Here is a 6,655-nt window from a genome sequence, read left to right as displayed (position 1 = left end):
GTTCCCCCTGTCGTAAGTTATGTTGGATTGTCATATTGTCTAGTATAATTGTTTGGTTTTTGTCGACTTTTGTTTGTCGGAGCGTTTGTTCGTATATCGGACGTTCTGCATCTAGTACAAAACAACAATCGTTACCAATCTTGGCTGTAGTTTCGCTCTATTTTTTTAGTATAATGATAAATAAATAAATGATTTATATAAATGTAAATTAATATATTTCTTTGGGATTCGCCGGGAATGTGCAATAGATTGTAGTTTAGTGGATTTTATGTCCAGCTGTTTTTTCACGTTTGCCTTGAATTTGTTAGATGGGGTTTGGTATGAGGTCGGATCTCGAGACCTTTGTGTTTTGGATGACGTGCCGTTTCACTTGATGCGGTTTTGACGTTTAAATGACGTTTAATAAATATTAAAAAAAAGACATAACAAGACAATTGAATTTTATATTTTGTGGTTTTCTAAACTTTGTCGATGGTTTAAAATTTGACATTTGAATGTAATCTGTGGTAGTTCAGTTTGACAGATTGTCTATGGCAATGAAATGGAGTTGTCAGTTTTTTTTAATAACGGCGCGTCTTCCGAGACTAGTGTTGTGTGTACTTAAATTAATTATACTATAATCGGATACAGCCACCGTATCCCGATCGACCACGGACGCATATAGACTGTAGTGAAAAGACTTGCGCGAATTTTTTGACGTTTTTTCCATGATTTTGTAAAGGTTTTTTCGTGTCGTTGTATATTTTCGGAAATTTAAATAAGGCGAAAGTGCCTTGTCGGTGTGGGTAAAAACAACCCCCAAATCCCACCCCTAGTGAAGTGGATGGTTGCCCTTGTATGTTTGTGGCTCAATTGGTAATTTTTAATTTTGTTTTTTACTTAAGGTATTCATTATTTTGTATTAAAGCCCTCCTCTTGACCACTTGAAGATACAAGTCTTTTCATGACCTATTTCGAAATAAAAAAATGGCGAAAATGGCTAATTTTGCGACAACTATTGTGAGCAACCGTCCTTTCTACGCACGTTTTGTTTGTCCGTGCGGAGGGAAAGGGTTTTGGTCTGTTTACCATACTATAGGACCGACCTTTTGCAACAAATGCACCCCCTGTGGGGTCGCTAGAGGGGTTTTAAGGATTGAAGAGTTTTTAAACTTATGTAGATTCAAATAATTAAGTAGAGGGTCTTAGGAAATTGATTGCCCGCTGCAAACGCGTTGTGCGACTCTTGAAATTACGTTTGAAATTCCCCTTACAAGATCGTAGTCTGTGTTGCCATGTTCAAGAGTTGCGCAGCGAATTTATTTCTCTGACGTTTGTGGCAGAGGCACATAGAATTAGTTTCAATAATATAGCAAATAAACGTGATTTTGACGCGATTTTCTCTCGAATTAGATGTTTCTCTCCTTTAGGTGATAATTCAGGAACACGCCTTAACGCCCCCATGATCACTTCAAGCTTTACTTACGGCACTATTTCGATTCTTGACCTATTTGTGGGTAAATTCAGGTTTTTTAATACGGTTTTTTGTATGTTTTTCAAAGTAATTGCAACGATTTTTGTGACAACACTCTATTTTCTTCGGTCATGTTTGCGTGCGATTGGTATTTGTTGATTTAAATATTGCTCAATGTTTTTGTGTGTAAATTTGTACGTGGCCCTCTTACCCCCCCCCCCTTCTTGCGGTGATGTGTGTTTGTGTGTTGTCGCACTGTCCCATTTTGTATTTTTGTATTTTTATAAAAAAGGAAAACGATGAAGGCGAATTCGGTCGTGGTTTTTTACTTTACGCGCAACGTTGTAGAGGAATATCTGCTCGGGCGGCGGCTGTCAGTGTCAATTGACAGCGGTCATTGTCTGATAGAGTTGAACTCTGCCCAGCTGTTTAGAGAAGTTGAGGTAACGCCGAGGTGTTTGGGATATGTGGTCTGTGCGAGCGATTTGGTTTTTAGATTATACCTCGAATAATGAGGCGCCGCGACGCTGTGTTGCGTCTCGGGCGCCATTTTGAGTGACTCGTTTTGTCTATGCGCGGAGTTTTTGTTTTTTTGAGATTGAGAAGTTTCCGTTTCCGATCCATTTGAAGGTAGGAAGTTTAGGATTTGTCTCGCTTATTCTTTTTTGCTTTTTAGGGCCTTTAGTGTTAGTCGACGCATTGCGAAGCTTTGTACGCCGGCGCGATGGGTGGAGTGCGTCGACGTTTACGGGCCTTTAGACTTTTTATGGTTTTGTGGTCGGCCGTCCCGCGGATTTTTATTTTGATTGCCGTTTAGTTTGTACGAATTTGAATTTAGTTTTGTATACGCGATTTGATTTGGAGTGTCGTTTACGTTTGGTACCGTCGGGGCGGCGTGTTCACTAGTTTGCGTTGTTTCGACTCGGTTCATTAGTTTTTAGGTTGTTTTTGCTTGACTCGTTTATGGTCGCCGATGTGGCGGGTTGTTCTCGTTATTTGTACGTTGTCTGTTCTCTATGGTAGCTGTAAACTGTTTGATTGTTTTTAGAAGCTAATTTTTCTCGTTTGGCGTATCACTGAGTGAGGAACACACACAGCGGGGGGCATTGGTCTCGTTCGTTAGATTTTCTTATATATACATTTTTGTAAACGTGTTTGTACGTTTTTTATAATGTCGTAGCTAAAAAATAAACTTAACGAATTGTTGTTGTTGATGACGATCTCGATTTGTCCCCTCGTCTCGTCCCGGGTGAGTTTTTCGCACTAATTTTTTTCACTCGCATGTAAATAGTAAAAGGATGCGGCGTTTCTTAGTAAATTAAAATGGAAAAATCCGCAAAAAAAGAATATTTTTTATGACTTGTCGGCGGCGGACCGAGATTAGGAAATTTTTTCTCTTAGCGTTTTCGGGCCCGATCGTTGAGGGCTTGTAAATTTATATGCTAGGGACTTAGTGAAATTATTACCTTATTAAACAAAATAGCGAAAAGTAGAGCAATTCATTAAATACCTATACCTAGTTATATGTGAAAATAGTACCTAAATACATTGTAACGTTGCTAGAGAATATTAAGTTTGTACAAATGTTTCTTGCACTGTCTTTTTGCGTCGGATATTTTTCTATTTCATCAGTCTTGAACGTTTGACACTTGACAGAAATGTTGAAGGTGGTCCCACATTGACGGGGCCTGTTGCCCTTAGTCGCCAGCAATGTGGCAGCACCTTTACAAGCCGGGATAGTGCATAGGAAAATATTTTTTTACTAAATTTTCAAAAACCGACTCCTTTATTTATCAATATAGCTGACGCTTGGCAATATTAAAGCAAGAGACGGGTTGATTCAGCAATATTTAAATTAGAAATTATATTTAGTTGTAAAAATCAATTCAAAATCAAAAATTGCGTTTTACATATCTGATAATAAAAAGGGGTCGGATTCGTTCTAATTTAAAATTAGATTTATATATTTTTATAGACAGTTATTTCGATCACTTGTTGTAGACTTGCTATGAGTTTTGTTAACTTGGTCCTTCGAGCAAGATGTTTGACAATGACGAGATTTTAATTCAAATGTACGTTGGAAGATCTTGTATCTGTGTCTATTGTCAATTCGATGCGTTCACGTGCAAATGTCTGCTACAAATTAAATAACTTAGTTCCTAATAGTGTTGTCAGAAGATATCGATTGTTAAAATCTAGTATTTGAATACCGATACTTTAAAAATTAAGTATCTGTCACCTTTCGGACAACACTAGACTCGGACATTGCGCGATGACGTATTTCGAAGTGTTTAGGAAAATTGTTTTTTTTAATGTAATGTTTTGCTGCAGCCAGTTACCATTTCGTTTGGTCCAAATGACGTTTAATGAAATACAGATGATAAAAAGCTTTGCTTTAAAGGCCTTTTGGAGCAAACGAAAAAATGTTTTTTAAATGTGAAATTATTTTTGTTGACAACGAAGATAGTAATGGCGCATCTGTTTGGATAGACGCATCTTAAATTTGAATGCATATTAAATGAACTTTAGACTTTATTTGTGAAGATATTAAAGTGGATTTTTAAAAAAACTTTTCCCGTGCGTTTCATCTTTAGTATATGCTTTCTGGGATAGTGCAATCGACTCGAATCTATTTGTTCCTTGGGCTTTCTTTTTTATTCGCAAGGCATAGACAAGGGGATACGATTTGAAACTACCTATATTAATGTTCAAATACAAACCTAGACCTTTAGGACACCTAGTGCTTGTGTTTAAGAACTAGTTTTAGAATATACCTCTTGGATATTAGGTAGATAATGGATACATTGTAGACAATTAGACATCATGAAACAAAAAACTTTTTAGTGCTGACGTGGCCACGATTACTAAAAAGATTAAAAGGGAAGTGGACAAAGGAGGGGATGAAAAGGAAGTAGAAATGTCCTCTTTCTGTGAGTCACCTCCTCCATAGATCTACAGTGGGCAAAGTATTTGCTATCGCCGAAGTCTTTGGGCAGTGGTCGCTTCGTCATTTCGGCGAATTTAAGTGGCTGCTTGCTCGTTTGCCATCTGATGATGAAAAAAACTAGTGATATGTGCAGTTCCGTTTCTTGTCTATGGCGGATTGGGCCAGTACTGATGTGTTTTAGGGATGGTAAAATGTATCCGTTTGTCTATGCCCCGCGGAGCTCTGATCTGTTTGTGTGTTGTCACAGATTCTATTTTTGTAAGTACACTATTGAGCTATATTTTCTCCACATGATGACCAAAGACGTCCGAAGAGGCGACGCTACCAAAAAAGACATTGTTTTTCCGCTCGACTGCGGATTCCTATTTTTACTTAATTCCGGAGAAAGTGTGACTCGAAGATTTTTTTATAATTTTTTTTATATAGCGGATTTAAATTCCTCGCTCGTTTGGATGTATTTTTGAAGTTATTCCTATTTATTTATTTTTTACCTTTTTTGTATTATCTTTTTTATTTTTTATCGATTAGTGTAGTTACGGTTTTTGTCACATTCTAGTTAGTTGTTCACGTTATTTTAGTGATAATTATTTTTTCAGTATTTCAGAGTTTTTTTTTCTATATAATTTATTTTGTAAGTTTACATCATAGAATAAGCTTGTATGAAGTTGACACGTTGCCCGAGAAATCATTTAACTATATTTAAATATTTGAATAAAAATAGATTAAAAAATATGTAACAATAATAGCGAAAAAAAAAACGTAGATTCAAAATTTCCGAATCCAGAGCTTTACCCTAAATATTTCAATGATTTGTTTGAGTTTGATGGAATACAGTTTTTTATATATTTGTATTTATGTGGAATCACTAAACATATGTGTAGATGTAAAGGAAACTATGTAGTTTGATTTTAATTATTTTCTAAGAGTGAATTTTATTTTTTTGTTTGAATAGTATTATATCTTAGAGTAATTGCACTTGGGGGAGTTGGAGTTGCTATGGTTATGAATTGTCTATGATTATAAAAGTGACAGGCATTTTTTTTAAATAGGACTTAATTTTTTTTATTTTTTTTTTGTATACGCTTTACTTTTTTTATGAAAATATCATTGACTTTAAAAAATGTAGACAAGACGTAAAAACTGTCTCAAATGAGTAACCTACTCCAACTCCTTGTCGAGTTCAGTAGATATTGTTTAAAACTGAAATACTTGAATTTTTATATGAATTTTATTATTATAATATGGTATTTTACTAAATATTAGTCCAATATTAAATCTTTATATGTTTGTTTTATTTTATCACCCCCAATATAATATATTTATAGAGTATTGTTTTAATAAATATCAGTATTTAGTATGTATGAAATATATATGTAAAATATTTGAGAAAATTATTGTTTTTTTGTAAACACTAGTATGTCAATAGCTGATCACACTAGTTTCAATTTTGTTAAAGTTGATTAAAAATACATGAAAAATTTAATTTAATTTGATGAAAACTTACAAAACAACTATAATATAATTTACAATTAATAGTGGTAGTGGTCAACAATGTCTTGCACAAATGATCCGCCCCCCACCTCTGCAATACATCACACAGAGGACAGGCTTGAAGTGTTAGCAATTCCACATATAGGTGACGGATATGCGTGCCGGGGGCCTATAATTCTAGTCCACTTTAATGTCTCGACCCATTCTTATAAGGAAAAGATGAGAAATTGAAGTGGATTTGACGAAGATGTCATAGGAAGGGCTAGTGCATCCTTTTTTGCGTCGATTAAAAGCAACGCATCACGCAGACATCTGCAGTCGCTTTGCTACTTCGGCGAATTCAGGTGGCCACATGCTCTTTGCCACCTTTGAAATAAAAAATAAAAAAGAATATTGTTTCTGTTTATTATATGTTATTTACTTTTAACTGGAGGTTTCAAATATCCCGATGTCTCTCACTTCACTACCTACTGGTTTAGTCTCAAACTATCAGGTTGAAAGTCTAGGTTTAAATCTGGTAAGTAATAAATCACTCTTAGGCCTCAACTAAAGATTTTTTATGAGCGCTCTGCTAGACATTAGCAAGAAAAACTATCTTGAGAGAAAGGCTGGCGTAATATGTAGAAAAACTAACGATAGCTGTAAATCAGGATAGATAGGTAAAGCACTAAAATGGGTGAGAGTCAAAATGGCGGGTGTACCATCGCGAATTAAATTATACCACTTACTAAAAAAATGTACCTAAAATGTACTAATTAGTACCT

This window comes from Papilio polytes, unplaced genomic scaffold, assembly GCF_000836215.1.
Source record: "Papilio polytes unplaced genomic scaffold, Ppol_1.0 DF822622.1, whole genome shotgun sequence".
Classification (NCBI taxonomy): domain Eukaryota; kingdom Metazoa; phylum Arthropoda; class Insecta; order Lepidoptera; family Papilionidae; genus Papilio; species Papilio polytes.
This window is presented reverse-complemented; position numbering follows the sequence as displayed.